We start from the raw sequence: 26102 nt of genomic DNA on the forward strand, positions 1-26102 counted from the left end.
TCTTGTTTAACAGAACCTTAATTAATTAATTAGTTTTGTTTGATCACCTTTAAAATAATTAATTAATCAATTCCACATAGTATCTTGCGTTAAATAAATATTAGAATTGAATTAAATAACTGTTGGTTGATCACTTAAGCCATGGTGAATATTATTTATTTTCTTGTCCTTTTCACGAATTTGATTAAATAAATAATAACGACATTACGATGTAATTCCTACGTGAATTGGTATGTGTAAATAAAATCAACTAACATAGTTTTAGGTATCGCGTTTCATATATTGTTTGGTGATGAAATTGTAAAAAAGGAAGAGCTAGCAGAGGCCGCACTAGGGCTAGGATAACGATTCCCCTCTAAAGGGAACGTTATTTTAGTACCCTCGCTCCCGAACTCATTTCTGGTTTATAGACCAATTTCGCCATGGGTAAACTTATGATTCGTGGTAATTATTCCATGAACTCCACATGAAGAAAGGCATGAACGAGGTTTATGAGTTTTCCTAAAACTCATTGGCGACTTCCTACTTGTTTCTTACAAAAAAGCGTAATGATAGAATCAATATAATTCTAATTCAAGGTCCCCCAAACAGTAAGGAATTCAAATCCTACTACACCCTAACAAGTGTAAACTCCTAGGCTTTTAAAGGGCCATGGGCATTTAAGGAGGGGACCCCTTACGATGGGAACCCCCTCCTTATAGTGGCGACTCCACTAGGGACTTAGAGGTTACATGATTAATTCGTAGTGATGATACAACGTTTCCAACACTAGGTTACCTATAGGTTGTAACGAGAATTAACTTGGATAATCTCTAGTTAGAGAGCGAGACTTGAATGCATAATATCTTCCTTTTGCACAAGAGTAAAAACCAAACAAGCAACATTGCATCATGCATAAGCATAGCACACTTAAACCATTGGGGATTGGCTCATTGACTAGGGGTCGCCAACACTAGACTTCTATCCTGAAATCAATAACAATCATCCCGCCCACATCACCAACAAAATGTTGGGAGGGCAGTTCCGTGAGTCAACACGTTGAGTGATTAATTTGTGCGTCATTTATTAAGATATGGTACATTTGGAAACCAAAGCCTTTTTTGACCTTAGAATGGCATTGCGTGAATCTTGACTTATGACATGCTTATGTGACTATATGTAACGTGTTAGGATAGTCTTCTTTTTTTTCTTTTTAGTTTGGTCTATGTTCCCAATTACGAAGTTGTCTCTTCGTAATTTAGCGTCATATTCAAAGGATATTATAAAAATAATCAAATAAAAAATAAAAAAAAACGATAAAAAAAAATGCTTGAATTTAAAAAAAAAATCCTACGAGCAGGTGGCGGGTGTAACTAAGTGAGTTTCGCGACCCCTCCCAGCGCAAGAGATAAATTGACTCATCCGAACAATATCTTCATCCGAACAATATCTTCATTGAAGAATTGTTAAGGGTGATGTTATCCGTTTGAATATATTTTGCGTCGTTTCTTTTTTTTTTTCTTTTTTTTCTCCATTTTTAAACAAGCGTATCGATTTACTTATCCTTTCGTACTTAGGGCCAGTTTTCAAGCTTGGGAAAGAGGACTCCCAGACACTCGCATTCTACGTATACCACCCAAAGATCAACCCCCTTCAAACCACTTTTCATCGACAACAAATTCTAGTCCAACAACAATTCTAACCATCGAAGAACTTCAACAAGATATTCTTCGTTTGGGAGAGGAAAAGGCTCAAAAGGCCGAGGAGAGAAGAATTAAGAAAAAAGAAAAGGGTGAAAAGAAAAATGTTGAAACCTTAGCCTGACAAGAAAATATAGAACAATTATTCATCAAAGAAAATTCATTGGAGAAGCTAGTTCTTCGTTCTACAATGGGGAACAAGTAATTTGAAGCAGAAAAGTTTGCTCCTCCCCCAGGACTTGCTTTACCGGAAATGTTCGTAGCTACGGACTTGCAAATATTTAAGGTAACCAATAATCCACAAAATCATTTAATGTGTTTTACTAGTACTATGGCATTAAAGGTAGTTGATCCTAAGCTTTATGCTTTGACTTTCCCTTTATCCCTAGACGCAACCGTGAGACAGTGGTACTATGGCTAGATCCAAAATTCAAGGCAACATAGGAAGATGTAGTTTCGGCTTTCATTACCCAATATGAGAGTAACGTAAAGTTTAAGTCAACTTTACGTGAACTCGAGATGCTTAAGCAAGACGATGATAAAGGTTTCCTTCCTTTCTATGGTAGATGGCGAGAAAAGACGGCCCACCTTGCCCAAAGGCCGCCTGAACTCGAGTTAATACAAAAATTCATTGACAACTGTCATGAAAAGTACAACAAACATATATGTTACCTTGGTTTAGACACTTTTTAAAAGGTCTATTCTGTGGCTACTAGGATTGAAGATGATCTCGCTAAAGAAAAAAGAAAAAAAACCTCATCATCATCATCAACCTAAGAATAACTACAAGAAGGGGAATGATAATGCATCATCCTTTATTGACGTATTTGCGACTTCCACGCAATACAATAACACAAATCGATATGATGATCCTAGAAAAAGATGGAAAAAAGAAAGAAAATTTACTCCATTTCCTGTAAGCTATAAAGAATTGTCAGAAAAATTAAATGAAAAAGGCTTACTTGCACCAACAGGGCCAACACCACCCACTCCACCAGAAAGGAGGTTTCCTTAATGGAATTATAGTGCTTATTGTGCTTATCATAGAGGCGTTGGACACGATAATGAACGTTGCTATATTTTAAAGCACAAAATACAAGATTTATTAGACGATGGGAGAATTCCCACGCCTAAACCTAAAAATAATGCATCCCCCTTAGGGGTATTTCACATCGAGGAAGACCATATGGAGAGTGATACGTTAATCCTTATACGTTCGATGAAGACTATATCACTCCTATAGGAGAACCTCTATCCACAATACTCATAGGGGCAACTAATGAAGTATGTGGACTATGGGACGACGAATTTCAAGACTTATATGTCTCTAAGTATGCCGTCATCCCAACTCCATCTTGTTTACAAAAAGAAACAAATCGAATGCTTGATTGGGATCATTTCTTGGGGAAGTCGCAAGATTTATCGAATCTCTCCTTGGATGAACAATGGCATCAAGCACAACTCATGGAACATCTTGAAATGGAGGCACATCCAAAGCCTCTAGAAGAAAGTTGGTTTGTGAGTCCTACAACTAACCCAAATGAGATAGATCATTTAAATTTTTCTTGGCGAGTCTACCAAGCACCACCACCAAATGGATCTTCGACCACACAAAATCAAACTCAAGGTCAAGTACAAAATCCAATACCACCTCCACTTGAGGTGGAAGATCCATTGGTTAAACGCTCTAACGACATTTGGGAACTCCTAAGTACTTCTAAAAAACATAGGAATTCACTCATGAACGCTCTAACGGCTTTGTTTGTAAGCACAAACACAACCCCTCAGGATCTCGTTAGCTTGCTTACTAGCGAGAAATCCGACAGATCAATCATTTTCACTAATGATGATTTGCCTTCAAAAGACACTACCCACAACAATGAATTATACTTAAATGTGGGATACAAGGGATACAATATCCCTCTAACTTTGGTAGACAATGGGTCAGCAGTAAACGTATGCCCATTACGAAAGGCAAAATACTTAGGCCTAAATCCAGAAAAAGATTTTCAATCAACAACACAAAGCATTAAGGCCTATGACAATTTGAGAACATCGGTGTGTGGAACTGTTAAGCTACCAATTACCACAGGCCCAATTCAAAAGATGGTTGAATTCCATGTTATGGGCATAAAACCTACATTCAACCTTTTACTTGGACGTCCTTTGATACATGAGCTTGGTGCAATACCATCCTCACTTCATAAAATGATTAGATTGAACTATCAAGGGCTTCCTATGACTATACATGCTTCTCCACTTAAAATAGCAATAAATGTTCAATCACTCTTAGAAATAAACCATGATAATGATGAAGAGGACATGTGGGGATTCGCCGCGGAGCCAATCTCCACAATTGGAATGAAAAAAGACTTTGAAGAACCATTCAAGCTTGATTCATATTCCACTCGAATAGTAAACAACATCTTACTTAAGAGTAGTTACTTTCCTGGGATGCCTTTGGGAATATGAATGAAGAAATCTCTCTTACTTCCTATCCAAAAGAAAAGCTTCTCCTTTGGATTGGGATATAAACCAACCAAAGAAGAATTGGAGTCTCACAATGCAAAAAACAAAGCACATAGAGACAATAATAAGAAAGGGATAATCACTTTACTCCCATCCTATCAACAAACCCTTAATGGGAAATTCATTAGGGAGGGAGAAGATTACCCATGCTACAACTTTCCAGAACCCTTAGTTCTGGAAGGAATCAAGAAGCCTAGATTTGAAATATTTCATGATTGCTACTTCTTGGATGACGATCATAGTATCGTTAAATCAAAACACCTAACTCCAGGGTGCTATGATAGGCAAGCATTTAACTTGCTATTTGGACTAGAGCAAAATCATGTCGCTACAATGAGTAATCAAAACGCCATTCAAGATGAAGCTTTTGACCCAACCTCGTTGATCACCCTTTCAAATGAAACTTTTGAGCATGGATAGAGGAAATCTTTAAAATGGACCAATCACAAAGGCGATAAGCTGAAAATCGTCAGAGGCGAAGGGAAGATGTTTGAAGAATCGGACGATGAATCAATTATACTCTAGGGAAGCTGAAAATCTAGGCCTTGTGGCCATTACATATAATATGAGATCTATTTCCGAGTATATGCCTTCTCTTGAATCTTTCGAATGCTATAACAATCAATCTAATGAAGATGATAACATTAATAAATTGGTTAAACTAATGAATGAACGAGAACAAAAGAACCCTATCATTGAAAATCTAAAATAATTAATATAGGAACTAACGAAAATAAAAGAGAATTCAAAATTGGCTTAACTCTAAATCCGGAAGAGCGATCGACCTCGACGCTCAAAGAATTCGAAGACGTGTTTGCTTGGTCATACAAGGACATGCCTGGAATAGATAAGGAAATTGCGGAACATACCATGCCCTTGAACCCTACCTCTAAACCAGTAAAACAAAAACTTCGATGAATGAAACTTGATGTCGAATTAAAAATAAAAGAAAAAGTACAAAAACAGTTGGACGCAGGTTTTATTAGCGTATGTAATTTGTAATCCCCCGTATTTTTAAATACATTATAAATGAAATTATATTTTATTTATAATATTTATTTGTATTTTTTCGGAATTTAATTTCAAAAGTTTCAATTTTTAATTTGAGTCGAAAATTATTTTGGTACAAATTTTTATACATACCTTCATTCTATAATTCATGTCCAAACAAACAAAGCCAAACTCATCTTACTTACTTAATTGGACCATTAATTTTATGAGGCCCAATCTTACTACTTACCCTACACCACTCTCTCTCCTATAAATACCCCATACATCTCCAAAGTTTTCCCCACAAAAAAAGGTTAGTAAACTCTCTTCTCTTTATTTTATTTCTCTTATTTTCCCTTTATTTTTCTTTTCTTTTATTTATCTTTTTCCTTTCTTTTATTTATTTATTTTTCCTTACTTTTTCCTTTTTCTTTTCTGTTTTTTTTTTCTTTATTTCCTTTCCTCCTTCCTACGTGAGTTGTGACTCACTGCTGTCGCCCTCTTTTTCCTTTTTCTATTCTATTTTTTTTCTTTATTTCCTTTCCTCCTTCCTACGTGAGTTGTCACTCACTGTTGCCGCCCCTTATGCCGCCCATCCACCACCGGGGCACCTCCCTGCCGCCACCCATCTGACCGCCGGCGACCACCAAGCAGCCCAGTCGTGGCTCCTTCTTCTTCCTCCTTTGTTTCATTACCTTGCTTAATGTTAATTCAATTTGTTTTGGGTTTTGATTTTTTAGTATAAAGATTATATTTTTAGTATCAAAATCATGTTTTTGATAGTTTAAACTAATTATTTCAAATTATAATTGTTGTTATAAATTTTCAGATTTTATGAATTATAAACCTAGGGTTTCAATTTAATGAAATTGGGATTTTAGGGTTCTAATGAGCAATTAAATTGGGGCTTTTGTTCCTATTGCATTTCTAATGATTAATTAAGTATAAAAACATGTTTTTAATGAAGTTTTAAGGAGTTTTAATCTAAATTATATTGTAGGAAATTTGGTTAAGTATTAATTTATTGTTGTTGGTTGTTTTCAAGGAAGTCATTATTACCTAGGAGACTTTTAAGTAATTAAAAGTGGCACAAAGGGTTGTTTACACGAGGTACGTACATGTCTACTCCATTTTAAGTAGTATCATGTTTAGGTACCAAAGAAAAGAACATAGTTTCAAGATTAGAGAACACTTAGATGAAAATTATTTGGTTATACATTTAATTAAATCATGTGCTTATGTTTATGAGACATGTTTTGGTGAGTTGACTATGTTCAACAATTTGGATAATTTGGAAGTTTAATGGAATTAAAAGTCAACTTGTGATGTGATCACCATTGTCCTAAATAAGATTAAAAGTGAATTGATGTATGATTGTTATGTATGGTCTTCTTGAATGAGTCGGCTATTAATTAAATTTGTAATCACGTAAAGTGAAACATGGATGAGCAATAAAACTCTGGAAAGCGTGCACTTCTAAAGTATTAACAATTATGGGTTGGGTACACGGTGGTAGCCCGTGGCTCTCCGAGGCTTGTTTGATCAACATGTCCTCTTCTCTTTTGGTATTTACATTTTTATTTTATAATGAAAGTTAAATGGGATCCTAGACTAACTTTGAGAGAATGGAGTCGCGCCCATTCTTGCATCGCGCTAAACTTGTATTTTAAATGGTCATTTGGGACCAAAATGATTTGGTGGATTGGAAAACCTCGTCTTTTTCTTACTCCAAATTAAATTAATCAAACTAAGTATAAAGAGCCAAGTGTTTGGAATTGGTTAGTAAGTATGTTGAGTCAATTGAATTGTCTAAGTGTGGAGTCTTGATTAATGAATTGTGTTGTATGTTTATTTACTTTAATTAATTGATCCTGCTAGGTTTTGTACGTTGTAACTTGTATGTACTCAGCTTTGCTGATTGCGTGCTTTTGTGTGTGTTTTTCTTTTGGTCATGGCCTTCGCCTTTCAATGACCCTGTGATGATCCCATTATTACACTTGTATTATTGGGGAGCAATATTGCACAGGTTAGCTTGATGATGTGAAGTTTGGGGATTTGACATACGCATTGTCAAGGGATTGGCGTGATTGAGAGTATTTGATTCTTTTGTTGAACTCATTTATGCTTTGCTATTCATTTATGTTTTGGATTTTGATTATTTGTTTGGTTTTAAATAAGGGCCTTATATGGTTCCAATTTGTAAGATTTGACTTATTGGTTTTTAAAACTATGTTATTTTAAAGACTTATGTATTGGTTTTCCGCTGCGATACTTTGATAAAGCCTTAACGTTTTAATACGTGGCGGTAACATGTCAATGGTTCTCCACTATTTTATTTAAATTAAGTTGTTTGGAAAAGGGAGAATTATTAGGGTGTTACAAAGTGGTGTCTAGGAGCTTTGGTTAGATTTTATTACCACTAAAGCCAATTTTAAAGTTATTAGGCGCCTAACGTTTTAAATGTAATGAGTTTTATTTAACTACCTTATTTAAAGTTAACTTAGGTTTTCAAAAATTATTCTATTTTAATATATTTATTTCGGCATTTATTAAAAAAAAAAGTGTTTATTGTTTTATATATTTTCTAATTATTTAGTTATTTTGAAATAAAATGAATTTAATTATTTAGTTTATCTTAACTTGTGTGCTTATTTTATTTAACGGTGAGATTTGGGTAGCTTTAAAAAGGGTGTATAGGATAGATTATTTCTTTCTATATGCATTGAAATTAATTATTTTGTCTTTTTATTATTGTATGAAGTGATTATGCAAGTTATTTAATTGTGTATGTTTTATCTAAAGGTGCTACTTTAGTGATCACTTTGTATCATGTTTAAGGATTAAAGCATGTAATATGGAATGGAATGAGATTCTTTGTGCTATGTGAAATGTTTAAATGATTTGTTTGTGTGAAGCATGTAATTATGTGTCTACTAATATGTGTTTATTTAATGATGTTATGCACTTGATGCATGGATTTTTGGTGGAATTGAATCAAGGGAATTATTTTATTTAATTTTTGTGTGCGTAGGAATGATTAAAATTAAATAATCATTTCCTTTAAAAGTGACTTATTAGGGGCGATTGTGTGGGCATGTCCACCTTTCTACCTTAATATATATATTTGATGATTATGAATGTGATTTATTAAGTAAGAGAGTTCTTTCGTGTTGATGTCGGGTTGAGAGTGTGCTACATTTTTAGGCAGAGAAGGAGGATGGCTAACAACGATGCTTTAGCTGCTGCTATTAGGCTACTAGCTGAGAATTTGAACCAAAACCGCAATGATAATCCTGATCCTGCGGGTGAGATGTTTAAGAAGCTTGCCCAAGTCAAGCCACCATACTTTGAGGGAGGTGCAAACCCAACTTTTCTGGAGAATTTGATTAGGGAGTTCGATAAGATCTTTGCTTCTTTGAATTGCCCTGAGAATATGAGTGTGGATCAAGCTGCCATGTATTTGAAGGAAGAGGCAGATATTTGGTGGAGGGATAATGGAAACGTGCTTCGTGCTGAGGCTAATTTTGGTTGGGAGACTTTCAAAAACAAACTTAGGGAGAAGTTCTAGCCACCATTCTTAAGGAAACAAAAGGCTCAAGAGTTCATCAATCTGCAAATGAACAATATGTCGATTACTGAGTATTATAACAACACTAGTGGAAAAAAGTTCATTTGTAACGCCTTATTTGTAACGGGCATAATTAAATCCGTTACAAATAGATGATTCGTAACGGACAATATAAAGGTCCGATACAAATAACTAATATTTGTAACGGGCAAAAATTTGGCCGTTACAAATAAACAGTATTCGTAACGGGCAGAAATTTGTCTGTTACAATTATTGCTCTAATCGTAACGGCCAAATCAGGTCCGTTACAATTCCATCACGTGTTAGCACTACATTAGGGTTTTGAGAAATTAGTCAGCCTTTTTTCTCCCCCCCCCCCTCTCTCTCCCTCTCTCATATCTCTCTTTCGCTCTCTCTATCTCCTCAATCTACAACTTTAAATTGCAGATCTTCGTTATTTAGATCTAAATTGTGAATTTCTGTCAACTTATTCGGACCAATTGTTCGAAAATCGACGTTTCGAGTATGATTTCTTTGGTAATCTCTGAAATCCGATTCAAATCCATGATGCTAAATCTTGAGTAATTCACCTCCGTCAAAGCTCCATTGTAAAAGCTTTTGAGCTTAAACTCGTTATTGAAACAAAATCAGAGGTAAATTCTTTTTTCTTTTCATATATTAACCGTTGAATATCAATTTTTCAAGTCATTATGGTCGAATTCGGGTTATTTTGAGGTGAATTATTGAATATTGCTCAATTTATTAAAGATGATAACAATCAATTTTGCTCCTAGAATTTCTTATGTAATTTTTTTTGCTGCACCGATCCATGTAATTTATTTTTTCATTTTATGTTCCATTAATTCATTGTTATTTTATCATACATTATTATTATTATCTCAAGATCGCATCTACTTAATTGTGGTTTTGATTTTTTCGATTACAGATCTTGTGTAATTGTACTACAATTTGTCAACTATTTTTGTCGGATGATTTACTTTTAATTACTTTACTACTACATGTTTCTGGATTTTATTACAAATTAGAAGAATTGGCTTGGTTTCATTATAAATTGTCAAATGGTTCAACTTACACTTCAATCTTGTCGTGATTTTGGAGTCATATGGATCTAAATATTAGATTCTTTATTCCTTAGTGATGTCTTCTTTTTTTTGAAACCCTTGGTAATGTCTTATCTGATACATAATATACACAAATAATTATAAACCTTCTTTATCTGATACAATATTCAATCAATTTATTTTTGAACAAAATATTAATTTTAGGAATATGTAAAGTGATTGAATTTTAGTTTGTGCATATAAATTCTGCTGAACTATTACATTGAGTCAGTGACTGATGTTGCTTTATATATGTATGTTTATTGCTTTATATATGTCTGTCTCATGTGTTTATTAGTAATGACATTACATATATTAAGATTTATGGCTTGAACAAATGTGCAGGAAGATAGAAAATTGCATTTACTGCTTGGTTGTAATGGTGGTGCTTTCAAGATCAATGAGAGGAGGCCATCATAAGGTTTATGTCAGAGTAGGTGACATGAGAAGGTGAAGAGAGAAAAAGAAAATAGAAGGGGAGAATATATATGGTATCATGCTAGTGCTTCGTATATTGGGTAATACATACTCTGATTCACCCATTGCAATGAATCTAAAGCTCGTATGTAACCAATGATTTGAGCAAGGTAACATAAACAAAACACCTTCATCAATATTGCTTCAGATTTATTATTTCTAATTTATCAATTAATTTTCGTGTGATTAAAGGGTGTTATCTCATTTCTATGTAGGGTGTTATCTAAAGCTCGTATGTAACCAATGATTTGAGTAAGGTTAGCATCCATGGGTCTTCCTGATGCTCCCGCCATCCGCTCTACAATCTGGATGGTTCTCTCTCTTTCTATTCATTTCATATTCTGAATTCATTACTTACTTTCTTGCGGACTTAGCTTGCTGTTTTCTATAATTTGGTAATTTAGTTGCTAGTTTCTTGAATCTGTGACTTTTTAGCTGATTTTTTTTATCAATTAATTAATGTTGTCCTGTTATTGTTTAGTTTTTCTGTTAATGGGTTTAAACTATTTTTTTATATGCATTCTCTTATCCTTTTGAGGTCTGCTTGCTCAAGTCATAGTAATCAGCTAGAAGTGATTGTTAGAATGAGGTTTTGTGTTTACATCTAAGATTATTTGTGGCTATATGTGTGAGTATGGAGTTAGTGTTGCTGCTATTCCATGTAGTGCAGTAAGTCTATAGATTGATTTTCAGCCATTGATCTATCTGTATATTGTTTGAGTTACAGTCTGACAAGTCTTTTTCCTTGATTGTTAGCTTAATTTAATTGATAGAATTGGATGTGAGACTGATGTTGCTGCTGTGAATTTTGTAAACTGATTGTAAAATAAATAAGGAAGCTTGAGTCTTTTTGATTGAACTAGCAAAAGGGTTACAAAGATAAATAAATAAGGGCTTAGGCTATAACTCTCGGTGGTAGCTTAACTATGCACATTAATTCATGTCTATCCTCTATAACAACATTGTTCTGTTGGAAATTTAGAGTATACTTTCTTGCAACAAATGTAAAAAGCAATAAACTCTTTAAACCTTTGTAACTTTGTATGATTGTTGTGTTTCACTTTTTACCAAGAATTGTATGATTGTCTTTGGGTTTGACTATCTTGTCTTTTTGAAAAATAATGCTTTTAGTTCTTGGTATTGTGTTTTAGGTTGAAAGGTAGATAATATATTGGAGTCCTTGACGATGCTCAGAGCTCTTTGTCTCTTCTTGATATCCCTTTCACAGTTATAAGCAATATTGTAATAATTAATTCCTCTACTTATTCTTTTTTTATGATTGAGAAGCTCCATCTTGAACAATTGTATGGTAGTTTATAAAATTTGCCTCTTTCTTATGCAGACATTAGGTTCCAATTGCTTGTATATTTGACAACGGGGTTATTGTAACGGGCACCTAAAAAGCCCGTTACGAATAATGGGTTATTCGTAACGGGCATTTATGTTGCCCGTTACGAATAATGGGTTATTCATAACGGGCTTTTCAGGTGCCCGTTGCGAATAACCTATTATTCGTAACGGACGGTGCCCGTTGCGAATAAGATAGGCCATCCGTAACGGCCACTGCCCGTTACGGATGGGCAGTTTTTGCCCGTTACGGATGGCCATTTTTCCACTAGTGCAAGTTTATGAACTTGTCGAGGTTTGCTCCTGATGTAGTGCCTACTGAGGAGTTGAAAGCTCAAAGATTTGAGCAAGGTTTGGCCAAACAGTTGGAGAAGGACTTGGCTATAAAGACTTTTAAGACTCTTGATAAGGTGTATGGGAGAGCAGCGCACCTGTACATCTTGAATGTCATGAGTGCACCTGAGAGTGGGAGTGTTGGAGAAAAGCGTAAGGATTTTGGAAATTCGAGTGACCAAGGTAACTTTAAGAAGCCAAGGAACGAGAATTTCCAGAATAGGAATTTTCAAAATAATGGAGGATCATCTAGAACTAATGGCCAAGCTGAGAGGAATTACAACTGCAAGAGATGTGGCAAGGATCATCCTGGAAAGGATTGTGATGGGAACTTGGTTGTGTGTAGATACTGTAACAAGAAGGGCCATAGGGAGTTTGAGTGTTTCTCAAAATTGAAGCAACAAGGAAATGGGAACAAGTTTACTCCAACAAGCTATCAAGGAGGGAATTCGAATGGTCAAAATGGAAATGCAAAGAACGAAAATGTTAACAACAACAAATCCGGGAATCAAGGACAGAATGTCACTCCAGTTCGTTTGTCTGTCATGAGCAAGAAGGAAGCTGAAAGGTCTTCGGATGTTATCACTGGTAACTTTTCTATTCATTCTATTTCTATTAAAGCTTTATTTGATTCTGGAGCCACCTATTCTTTTATTTATAGTTCTGTTGTGAAACAATAAGGACTAGTTGAACCGAATCCAATTGACTTGCCTATTAGTTTGCCTACTGGTGAAGTTGTGAGGTGCACCAAGATACATAAGGGTTTACCTTTGAGGATTGGAGAGACTTATTTTCCATCTGATCTTATAGAATTTGAGTTAGGTGACCTTGATGTCATTTTGGGAATAGATTGATTGGCTTCTTATAAAGCTAAGATTGATTGTGAAGTACAAAAGGTTTATTTAAGGAGTCCTTTGGGGGAGACAATGTCTTACATACATTTTGTGAAACCAAATGGTATTGGGATTATTTCTGCGATAAATTTGTCAAAACTTGTAGGTAAGGGGTGTCCTTTGTTCTTTAGTTGTGTGTAAGACTTGGAAATGAGTAGTAAGGTGGATGTGGAAGATATTTCAATTGTGAATGAGTTTTTGAAAGTATTTTGTGAAGAATAAAGATGGGAGCATGAGATTGTGCATCGATTATAGGGAGCTGAAATAATGTGACAATAAAGAATAAGTACCCACTACCAAAGAATCGATGATTTGTTTGATCAATTGAAGGGAACTAGTGTGTTTTTTAAGATTGATTTACGTTCGGGATATCATTAATTAAGAGTGGCTGATAAGGATATACCTAAGACTTATTTTAGGATTAGATATGGGCACTATGAGTTTACAGTTATGTCTTTTGGGTTGACCAATGCACCTGTAATCTTTAAAGACTTGATGAATCAAGTATTCCATGAGTAAGTTTGTAGTTGTTTTTATTGATGATAATTTGGTATACTCGAATAGTGAGGAAAAACATGAGCCCTTGAGGGGCCGAGGATTATATGAGAAAGAGATATCCAGAGTTATCTAATGAGGTGAGTTACGGGGGCGTAACTCTTGTTCTTTAAAGGGGGGTAGAATGCGTATAATTTTCGCGCTTTTTGCCCTATTTTATGCTATTTTATGGTGTTTTCATGCTTTTCATAGCTATTTTATTGTTTACGTATCTAGTGAATTACGTAAATTGGGATGGTGATAAGTCATTAGTGTCGATATTATGACACAATTGGAATTCCAGCAACATAATATTGATAACTTTGAAAGGATTTTATGCAAATGTTTTGCAATTTAAGGGATTTTGTGCTAAATTTCGGGACGAAAATTCTATTAAGAGGGGTAGATTGTAATCCCCCGTATTTTTTTAATATATTATAAATGAAAGTATATTTTATTTATAATATTTATTTGTATTTTTCCGGAATTTAATTTTAAAAGTTTCAATTTTTAATTTGAGTCGAAAATTATTTTGGTACAAATTTTTATACATACCTTTATTTTATAATTCATGTCCAAACAAACAAAGCCAAACTCATCTTACTTACTTAATTGGCCCATTAATTTTATGAGGCCCAATCTTACTACTTACCCTACACCACTCTCTCTCCTATAAATACCCCATACATCTCCAAATTTTTCCCCACACAAAAAGGTTAGTAAACTCTCTTCTCTTTCTTTTATTTCTCTTATTTTCCCTTTATTTTTCTTTTCTTTCATTTTTCTTTTTCCTTTCTTTTATTTATTTTTTTTCCTTTTTCTTTTCTTTTTTTTCTTTATTTCCTTTCCTCCTTCCTACGTGAGTTGTGACTCACTACTGCCGCCCAGCCACCACCGGCGCGCCTCCCTACCACCACCCATCTGACCACCGGCGACCACCAGGCAGCCCAGCCGTGGCTCCTCCTTCTTCCTCCTTTGTTTCATTACCTTGCTTAATGTTAATTCAATTTGTTTTGGGTTTTGATTTTTTAGTATAAAGATTATATTTTTAGTATCAAAATCATGTTTTTGATAGTTTAAACTTATGATTTTATATTATAATTGTTATTATAAATTTTCAGATTTTATGAATTATAAACCTAGGGTTTCAATTTAATGAAATTAGGATTTTAAGGTTCTAATGAGCAATTAAATTGGGGCTTTTATTCCTATTGCATTTCTAATGATTAATTAAGTATAAAAACATGTTTTTAATGAAGTTTTAAAGAGTTTTAATCTAAATTATATTGCTGGAAATTTGGTTAAGTAATAATTAATTGTTGTTGATTGTTTTCTAGGAAGTGATTATTTCCTAGGAGACTTTTAAGTAATTAAAAGTGAGATAAAGGATTGTTTACACGAGGTACGTACATGTCTAATTCATTGTAAGTAGTATCATGTATAGGTACCAAAGAAAAGAACTTAGTTTCATGATTAGAGAACACTTGGATGAAAATTGTTTGGTTATACATTTAATTAATTCATGTGCTTATGTTTATGAGACATGTTTTGGTGAATTGATTATGTTTGTATGGAAATATGGATGCAAGCATGTTGAATTATATTGGATTAATTGTTTGTATGGAATGTTGATACAAACATATTTTTATTGGATTGGTTTGTTAACCACATTTGGATTATTAAAGGATTGGAATTAAATTGTTTAGGTGGATTGAATTTATTAATTATTCCACAAGGTTGTTATTTATGTTATTTATTACTCAATCATGACTTGTTAGTATGTTGAGTAAAGGTGGATTAAGCCGAATGGCTAGGTGAGTTGACTATGTTCAACAATTTGGATAATTTGGAAGTTTAATGGAATTAAGGGTCAACTTTGTGATGTGATCACCATTGTCCTAAATAAGATTAAAAGTGAATTGATGTATGATTGTTATGTATGGTCTACTTGAATGAGTCGGCTATTAATTAAATTTGTAATCACGTAAAGTGAAACATGGATGAGCAATAAAACTCTGGAAAGCGTGCACTTCTAGAGTATTGACAATTATGGGTTGGGGTACACGGTGGTAGCCCGTGGCTTTCCGAGGCTTGTTTGATCAACATGTCCTCTTCTCTTTTGGTATTTACATTTTTATTTTATAATGAAAGTTATATGGGATCCTAGACTAACTTTGAGAGAATGGAGTCGCGCCCATTCTTGCATCGCGATAAACTTGTATTTTAAATGGTCATTTGGGACCAAAATGATTTGGTGGATTGGACAACCTCGTCTTTTTCTTACTCCAAATTAAATTAATCAAACTAAATATAAAGATCCAAGTGTTTGGAATTGGTTAGTAAGTATGTTGAGTCAATTGAATTGTCTAAGTGTGGAGTCTTGATTAATGAATTGTGTTGTATGTTTATTTACTTTAATTAATTGAGCCTGCTAGGTTTTGTACGTTGTAACTTGTATGTACTCAGCTTTGTTGATTGCGTGCTTTTGTGTGTGTTTTTCTTTTGGCCATGACATTCGCCTTTCAATGACCCTGTGATGATCCCATTATTACACTTGTATTATTGGGGAGCAATATTGCACAGGTTAGCTTGATGATGTGAAGTTTGGGGATTTGACATACGCATTGTTAAGGGATTGGTGTGATTGAGAGTATTCAATTCTTGTGTTGAACTCATTTATGCTTTGCTATTCATTCATGTTTTGGATTTTGATTTTTTGTTTGGTTTTAAATAAGGGCCTTATATGGTTCCAATTTGTAAGATTTGACTTATTGGTTTTTAAAACTATGTTAATTTAAAGACTTATGTATTGGTTTTCCGCTTTGATACTTTGATAAAGCCTTAACGTTTTAATACGTGGCGGTAACATGTCAATGGTTCTCCACTATTTTATTTAAATTAAGTGGTTTGGAAAAGGGAGAATTATTAGGGTGTTATATAATTACCCAGAATGGGTAGCGAACATCGTCCCAGTCCCTAAAAAGGATGGACGAGTTCGCATATGTGTTAACTTTAGGGACCTTAATAAAGCTAGCCCTAAAGACGATTTTCCTCTACCACATATTGATATATTGGTAGATAACATGGTTGAACATGCGATGTTATCCTTTATGGATGGATACACAGGTTACAACCAAATTTTAATGGCAAAAGAAGATGAAGAAAAGACATGCTTTATTACCCCTTGGGGTGCGTATTACTACACAGTCATGCCATTTGGTTTAAAAAATGCAGGAGCTACGTACCAAATAACGGCTACGACTCTCTTGCATGATATGATGCATAAAGAAATAGAAGTGTATGTGTATGATATGATCGTGAAGTCCAAAGATAGAATGGGACAAATAAAAGCTTTACCCAAATTTTTCACTCGCATAAAGGAATACAAAATGCGATTGAATCCACAAAAATGCGCCTTCGGAGTAACTGCTGGCAAGTTACTCGGATACGTAGTAAGCACACGTGGCATCGAGATCAATCCCTCTAAAATAAAGGCAATTGTTGACATGCCTCCCCCTCGAAAAGAAAAAGAAATTAGGGGATTCTTTGGCAAACTACAATACATTAGTTGATTTATCAACAAATTGACTATGACTTGTGAGCCAATATTTAAAAATTTGAAAAAAGAGGAAAAACATGAATGGGACGATTAATGCCAAAAGGCCTTTGAGAAAATCAAAGATTATCTCAAAAGTCCACCAATTTTAGCACCACCAGTACCCAAACTACTTCTTAAGCTATACATTACATTTACAGCCACAGCCACATGTGCCATGTTAGCACAAGAGGTAGAAAAAGTTGAGCGTGCAATATATTACATAAATAAAAAATTCATTCAATATGAAACGAAATATAGCACCTTGGAAAAGACATGCCTAGCATTAGCGTGGGCAACTAAAAAATTACAACATTATATGCTACCACACACTACTCATGTGATTTCTCAACACAATCCGATAAAGTATCTGTTTGAACAACCACCCATACAAGGAAGGATATTTAAGTGGTTGGTGATGTTGGCCGAATTTGAGTTAAAATATATTCCTGAAAAATCAATGAAAAGAAAGGTAATTTCCGACTTTCTGGCACAACATCCAATTCAAACAAGTCGTGCAAAAACTTCTCATCTTTTGGATGAAGAGATTCTCATGACACAAGATGACAAATGGGTAATGTACTTCGATGGTGCATCCAATAAAAAAAGGATGTGGCGTAGGAGTGTTACTCATAAGTCCAGAGGGAGCACATACTCCAATCTTTGTTAAATATAATTAGACTTTGAGGTTACTAAGAATGCCACAGAATGTGAAGCTTTCATTATTGGATTAGAAACAGCAGCTAGCATAGGTGTGCAGCGCAAAAATTAGAGGTATATGGAGACTACAGTTTGATTATAAATCATATACTAAAAAAATGGAAAATAAAGAACTCCACAATTAATGATATTATACCAAGCACACCTAGAGAAACTCATCGAGCATTTTGAACATATTGATTTTAAATATCTCCCAAGGGATTACAATTAATTTGCCGATGCTCTAGAAAAACTAGCTTCAATGATCAACATTCCAGATCACTTAAATATGATGCCAATATGCGTTGATAGAAGAGAAGAACCAGCGTATTGCAACGCAATAAAGGAAATAAATGACGTCGAAGGAGATAGTCCCTGGTATGATCATATCCTCCAATATATTACCCATGGCACATATCCCGAAAATACTTCATTAAAAGACCAACGAGCCTTGCGAACACTTGCGGCCCAATATGGTCTATTAAATGGTCAATTATGCAAAAAAGGACCTAATGATCAAAGTTTATTGTGTATAGAACAACCGAAAGCCACACGCCGTATGGAAAATACTCACAAAGGTGTTTATGCACCTCAGGTGAATGGTAAAATGCTTTCAAAAATAATTTCACGACAAGGGTACTATTGGTCCACTATGGAACATGATTGCATACAATATGTTAAAAAATGTCCAGAGTGCCAAATGTTCACTAATTTACAACTTCTTCCACCATCCGAACTATACAATCTCACTTCCCCTTAGCCTTTTTCAACTTGGGGAATTGACATAAATGGAAAAATCTCTCCAACAGGAGCAGGAGGGCATGAGTACGTATTAGTAGCCATCGACTACTTCACTAAGTGGATTGAGGCTGCTTCTTACGTGAATATCACTTTTAAACATGTCGCAAAGTTTCTCGAACGAAACATATTTTGTAAATATGGAGTTCCACGTGAACTAATTAGTGATCAGGGATCTCAATTCAAAGTTGAAATCAAGACCCTCTTAACTCATTATAAAGAAAAAACATCATCGCTCATTCCCATACAGACCTCAAATGAATGGAGTTGTAGAGTCGGTAAATAAAAATATAACAGTCATCATTAAGAAAATGGTTGAAAATTATAAAGACTTTATAGAACGTCTATACGAACATCAATAGGAGTAACTCCATACTCCTTAGTTTTCGGATTGGACGCGGTTCAACCGGTCGAACTGGAAATACCATCCCTACGCATCGTACTTGAAAGTAAGCTACTGTAGACATCTACTTTTGGCCTCCTGTCCTGACAAGAAGTGCAATGACGATAAATAAAACCATCTTCGTGTTGGATCGAAGTGAAGAATACTTATGGATAACTAGTTAAGCCACAAAAACACAAAAGACTAGCCCAAATTAAAGAAAAAGCCAAAAATAAAGGTCCAATTAACTAAACCCGATCATAATTAGGCTTAAGCCCGTACTTAAACCCTAATAATGACGGATTTAGGAGCGCCTAAGTTAAAACTTAGTGATGCCGCAGAAAAAGCCGTGCGCATCTCACAAAGTCGCGTTGGGCGCCGCGCGTAACTGATTCTGTTTGCGCACGACACCTAGCGCAACCTTCAGAGTTGCGCTGCGAAAGATTCAAAATTATTCGTAATTATATGGAAAATTAAAAATCGAATCTTACCATAAAGCCGCGCGCAAGACAATTAGTTGCGCTACACACAGTAGCGCAACTCTATAACTTGCGCTAGGATGCCGCGCGCAACTCAATCTGTTGCGCGCGACACCTGCTGCGACAGAATGCTCGGAACCCTAAACCTAATCATTCCCTATAAATACGAGCTTAAACCGAGGCTTAAAGAGACAGAAATTAACCTAAAACTCTGGCGAAATAACTTGTGAACTTGTGTAACCTAGCCCTCTTGTCCTAAACACTCACCCTTTCGATACTTTGTTACTACGGTGGAGGTCCCCCAACAAGAAGGAGTCCATAAGTGTTCTAAACGGACATCTAGCAAAGAGAAGTGGTAAATTCCCGAGCACTTAGTTAAATCACCTTTATTTTCTTATTTAAAAGGACTATAATTAATTAATTAGTGTTAATTGATCATTTTTAAAATAATTAATTTATCAATTCCATATATTATCTTGCGTTAAATAAAGATTAGAATTGAATTAAATAATTGTTGGTTGATCACTTAAGCCAAGGTGAATCTTATTTATTTTCTTGTCCTCTTCACGAATTTAATTAAATAAGAATAACGACATTACGATGTAATTCCTACGTGAATTAATGTTTGTAAAAAAAATCAACTAACATAGTTTTAGGTATCGCGTTGCATATATTGTTTGGTGATGAAATTGTAAAAAGGGAAGAGCTAGTAAAGGCCATACTAGGGCTAGGATGACGATTCCCCTCTGAAAGGAACGTTATCTTAGAACCCCCGCTCCCGAACTCATTTCTGCTTTATAGACCAATTTGGGCATGGGTAAACTTATGATTTGTGCTAATTATTCCATGAATTCCACATGGAAGAAAGGCATGAACGAGGTTTATGAGTTTTTCCAAAAACTCGTTAGTGACTCCTACTTGTTTCTTACAAAAAAGCGTAACGATAGAATCAATTCTAATTCAAGGTCCCCCAAAAAATCAAGAATTCAAATCCTACTACACCCTAACAAGTGTAAAGTCCTAGGCTTTTAAGTGGCCAAGGGCATTTAGGGAGATTGCCACTTACGATGGGACCACCCTCCTTACAGTGGCGACTCCGCTCGGGACTTAGAAGTTACATGATTAATTCGTAGTTACGGTCTAAGGTATCCAACACTAGGTTGCCTATGGGTTGTAACGAGAATTAACTTGTGTAGACACCTAAAATGTCTCCCCAAAACCATACCCGATGATGAACAACCTTTCACCGCCACTATTGATCAGGTTCAGTATTTAATCTCGAGAGTGCTTAAGAAATCGTATTTAGTTAAATTCAATTTTGAATAGTCCATTGATCAGTCTTGATGTTTAGTCAAAGCATAGTTATTTTTTTTAAAAAAATTTTAGCCCAAACCTTTTTATTTTATTATTTTATTATTTATTTTGGCCCAAACCTTTTATTTATTTTATTTATTTATTTATTTTAACCGAATTAATAATAATAAATCACAAATGACCCGAAATTATCAATCAGCACTTAAAAATGCCGAACGAAATTAGGGTTAAAAATGAATTTAGACAAAAAATGGACTACCGGATCCCGCGTCACGGTAGTAGTACACCGTGTCACGGGAATGTTCCCCATCTAACGGTGGGATTCCCCGTGACATCGGGCAATTCCGTGTCCTTCCCGCGTAAACCTTTCACACGTTTTATTCCCCGTACCCTAAATATTTCCCGCGTCACAAAACTATTCACCGTGTCATGGGGACTTGTCCCGTCTGACAGTGCCAGGCACCGTGTCACAGTGCCCTCTGCCGTGTCGCGATTTAATTTTTTAGGGTTTTTATCTTTTTAGGGTTCTGTGTGTTCCATCAGCACATTTTTTCTATAAATACCCCCTCATTTCTGATGTACGGGGCATCAATTAATTCTCTATTTTTCTCTCCTCTATGCTCTAGCCTAAACACTAGCCTACCCTTCTTCTTTCAAAATTCCTTCTTCAAGCATTCCAAGGAGTCCATACTTTACTCGTGGTTTTGTCCTTAAGCCAAGGCGTGAAAGGTAGAATTGTTTGAGGGTTTGGCCCCAAATTAATTCTATTTAATTTAATTTAATTATTTTTTTATTATTATTTCCTTGAAGTTACTAACTCGTTTATTATTTTATAGTTGCAAGCAAACAGAATCAAAGTAAGAATTATGTTCCTTTTATTTCTATTTTTTTTCTAACGATTTTATATTATTGGATTTAATCTTCAATTGCTTCCAATATTAATGTTTATTCTATTATTATTATGATCACCATATTGCATGTTTAAAGGGAATATATAATTGAAAATCACGCCTAATAAGATAATTTGGACAACCGGTTTAGGTTCCTTTTTATTCTTATTATTTAATTTAAGTGATCACAAATATTTCAGAATTATGTGTTGCATTAATATTTAACCAATTTAGCCTAATAATATAATAGTTTGGAGCAAATTGAATCTCTGTTTGTATGCCTTTGAGATCGCAGGAATGCTTTTCGCAATAAGAATCGAGTAGAGGCCAATACGGGCGAATGTGACTCCATGACTCACTTCGTAACATCATCCCCGATCCTCCTTTCGTGGTTCCGAACCATATGGAGTTAGTAATCTCATGGATTATGAATGGGTTGTAACCTTCACGGGTCAATCGTTGTTGCCTATCGTTGTCCCTTATCGTGGTTGCCTTTTTAGGATCCGTGAACGGTTTACAAGTTCCTTAAAAACTTGTTGGCGGCTCCCTCCTTCCCTTGTCCGTAATTGTGTATGTCAATTCCCACTTCCGATGAGTGCCAAGCATATTCACAACATGCTTTAACGTAAGCGCACTTCGAACGACGCCTACAATTTGGTGACTCCACTGGGGAGGATTCTTGGTTATTTATCGATTTGAGTGATCGGTATTTATTTAAGATTAGTGGATGAGACTTGAAAGCTTCTTGAAAAATATTCCTGTGATTAATTTGGCATTTTTGCATAAGCATAGATGTTTTAACGTCGCATTTAGGTCTGTCCCGTAGGAAAAATTGAATAACTTGATTGTGTACGAAGGAAAACAGGGCACCAGTAAGTTTTTCTGACTGCCGTGTCACAGTGCAGTACACCGTCTGACGGTGTGCAGCACCATGGCACGGTGATCTATGTCGTGTCACGTCAGTCCTAAAATCAGTCTGGTGGCTTATTTTCTCTTTTCACAGTCAACTTCCTTCGATTTTTCTGAAAAAACGTGTGTGTTCTACATGCGTTTTAGCCCCGGGGGATTTAAGCTATATCAACCCAAAAACGCTCATGGAAATAAGGGTTCATCCGAGTTATTAAATCCACCCAAACCATGGAGTCGAGTTCGATTTCATCACGAACTCGAGGAGCCGCCTGTTGGCATACAATCTCAAGGGAGGCTGCCTTGCTAACGCGTCCAAACTCTTAACCATGGTACGCTTTTGACACCCAAAGCTTGACCAACAGTTGAACATAGATCTTGACCTTAGGTTGCGAACTCTTTTTACATCATCGTAACTAAATGCTACATGGTTTGTTTGGTGCTAACCCTCATGTGTTTGCTCTTTTTGTTTAACCCATGACTGAGGGTTTTTATTTCCACATAGTAATTAGTACGGACTAAAATTTATTAAAATCTGTAAATTACACAAATTTAGGCCTAGAATTGCGCACCGTGTCACGGCAGGTCTGCCGCGCCACGGTGTGCAATGCCATGGCACGATATGTTGCCTCGTCTGACGGTGCTCTGTACTGTGTCACGACAGTCAGCACCGTGACACGGTGCCCATGAGGTTTGTCCAGGCAGCTATTTTGGTCTTCGTGCATGCTTATGTGGTTCGTATGTCTGATTGGTGTCCTGTCTAGCTGTACGGTCATAACATGTGTCCATAACCTTCACTTAGTCACTCACATGTCGTGTTCACACACTTTTCCGTTAGTCGTGCACCATTTCATGACCGTAATTTAGGGTGGTCTTGTGTCGTTTTTTTTTCGGAGTAAGTCGGATGGTATCCTCCCATACTTTTTTCTTTTTTTAAAAAAAAATAATGTGAATTTCAAAATTCAAAATAAATTTTTTTTATTATTTCCGGATGGGTTAAGGTTAAGTTTGGTCATTAAAGGTGTGTTCGTTTCGGTGTCACAGCACTTGGTCAAGAAGCAGGGGTAGATTGTTACGGTTTGAGTCAATACCTCAACAACCTCTTATACCAAAGAGGCGTACAAGGAAATCACCACAATCATCTCCACAAGATCCATCTCAAGTCTACTTTCAACCAATGGCTATTAAGGAAGATATCGAGAACATCAACAAGACCATTGAGATGTTGTCCAACATGATGCAAAAACTCACCACTAGAGTCAATACGGTAGAGCAAGACAATCAAAACAATGTCACTGCCGCTGCAATGGACAAGATTAAGGAACAAATGAGTAAGATCTCTGAAGAGTTCACTTATGTGGAACAACCTGTCACCTCTTTGTCCATAAGGGACAAACTTTCCGAGAAGTTTTCCACTGCTGACATTTCCAAGTTCAAGCCTACTAATAATCCGCTTTTCCACTTGAAGGCCTTTTCTGCGACCATGGATCTTAAGGGATTAGATGTGACACTCTTCCCTACTGTGTTCCCTCTTTCCTTGGAACATGCCTGTCAACAGTGGTTCCACTCTCTGGAATCCAAACATGTTGCGACCTGGGAGGACGTTACCGAAAGCTTTATGAATCTTACAAGTGTAACATCCAGGCCAAGACTTCTGAAAGTGTGACAGGGTAAAGTCGTATCCCCTAATCAAAAGTAATTCCTAAATCCTCTAACTAATGTAGATAGGGAAGTAGGGTCGAATACACAGGGAAACAAGTCTTTCAACTCCTAATTAATTATTATAATCTAAATTATCAAGGTAACCAATATTGTTGTAATTAAAGACTAAACTACGAAGAATATGATCAGAGAAAATAAAGTAGGGAGAAATTAAATATTAAAAGACCTAGGGCATTGGTTAACTAATAAACAATATTCCAGGGCAAATCATAATAAACAATCATCAAGCATTGATTAATCAGATTATAAAGGGCTTTCTCTACGTATTATAATCACAGAGTTAATTTACCGGTATTAAATCTCATTTGTCGAATCTCGACTTAACCATTTATAAATTAGTCCGCCTATTGAAACTAAGCCTAAACATCAATTCTCATATGTCGAATCTCGAATTAATATTGCTAAACTCATACAATTAAATCTGGCCAAACCTAATTGCATACCATTAAATAAATCAATAGGAAATTAACCAAGCATGGATAATCAACAATCACAAATTTACCCCTTCATATTATTTATTAGATCCCCATAAACCCTAGAAATAGAACTACTCAAGCATAATTAAATCTAAACTAATCAAATCAATAAAGAAAGACATAATGAAAGAATTAAATAAAATAACTGAAATTAAAAGAGAAGAAATTATTACCAAAGGAAATCTAGATTAATGAATGTAATTAAGAACAAAGTTGAGAGAGAATTTAAGAGAGAGAGAATATCCTAAGTAGAGAGAGAAAATCTAAAAGAGAAGGTAATCCAAAATTACTTACAAAATTCGTACTTAAACCCTCCTAAAACAAAATCTTAAACAAAACTAATCAGGTATTTAGAAAAACACGCGCCCGATCGGGCGAAGGGCCGCCCGATCGGGCCCGCCTTTTTACTATGCCCCTTGTTGGTGTGCTGCGCTCGATCGAGCCTACGCTCACCCGATCGGGCGCGGCTTCTTCCTTGATGCTTGTCCGATCAGGCCCGGCTTCTTCTTCAAGGCTTGGATTTCGATTGGGCTCGATTCCTCGGCCCAATCCGAATTTCCTCATCGGGTCTTGATTACTTGATCCAATTGCCTTGGTATCACATACCGAGCCCTTAATCACCGGCTCTCACCGATTCTGGGCTTCAAGAATGGTCGTGTCCTTCTAACTCTCGTAGTTGCTTGCCCCGGAAAACGCTCCAAGTGTGCAATTTCCTACAAAACTCAAGCAAAACTACAAAAACACTAGAAAACACAAATTAGTAATAAAAGTGGCCCTAAAGAGCCAAAAACACTACTAATTATGACCATGGGACGGGGGTAAAACACTATATAAATTGGACATATCAAACTCCCCCTATCCAAACCTTTGATTGTCCCTAAGCAAAGAGCTCATCAATTACCATATAAAACATGCCTCATCCCAATAAACAAAATCAAGCACAAACGATTCAAGATAAATATAATGAACATGCTTCAATGTCAATCAATCTCATTCATCTAATCATCCTTCATCCCCAACGATTGTCAAGTAAAGCAAACCACATGAGAATATAGAATTCAAGACTAGTGCTCACACACTCAACTCTCATTTATGTGGCGAGTAAAAGATGTACTCGATCGCTCTCCAACCAACCCCTTTATTTGTGAACAATTCCCTCCCAACTCACACTCTCGTGTGTTTAAAACAATGACGTGTTACCGAGATAAAAAGGGGAAAGGACGTTCGCTCAACCTACTAGTCGACTCGAAATATGTCAAATCATAACTTGCATTGATAAACAACACTTTCACATTCATACAACTCTTATGCACAAAGGTCGGAAGGTCTTTAAATCTTGTAATGTAAGGCTAGGGTAAAGGGTAGAATAA

At 35.6% G+C, this 26102-nt stretch overlaps 1 long non-coding RNA gene across 1 annotated transcript; it reads left to right on the forward strand.

Moving 5' to 3' along the window:
• Positions 1-9143: 9143 nt before the first annotated feature.
• LOC145584700 (uncharacterized) lies at positions 9144-10720 on the forward strand. The gene is made up of 3 exons (XR_014100396.1): positions 9144-9419; positions 10233-10474; positions 10580-10720. It is a non-coding gene; the product is annotated as an uncharacterized LOC145584700 (long non-coding RNA).
• The last annotated feature ends 15382 nt before the right edge of the window (positions 10721-26102 follow it).

This window comes from Chenopodium album, chromosome 2, assembly GCF_948465745.1.
Source record: "Chenopodium album chromosome 2, dcCheAlbu1.1, whole genome shotgun sequence".
NCBI lineage: Eukaryota > Viridiplantae > Streptophyta > Magnoliopsida > Caryophyllales > Amaranthaceae > Chenopodium > Chenopodium album.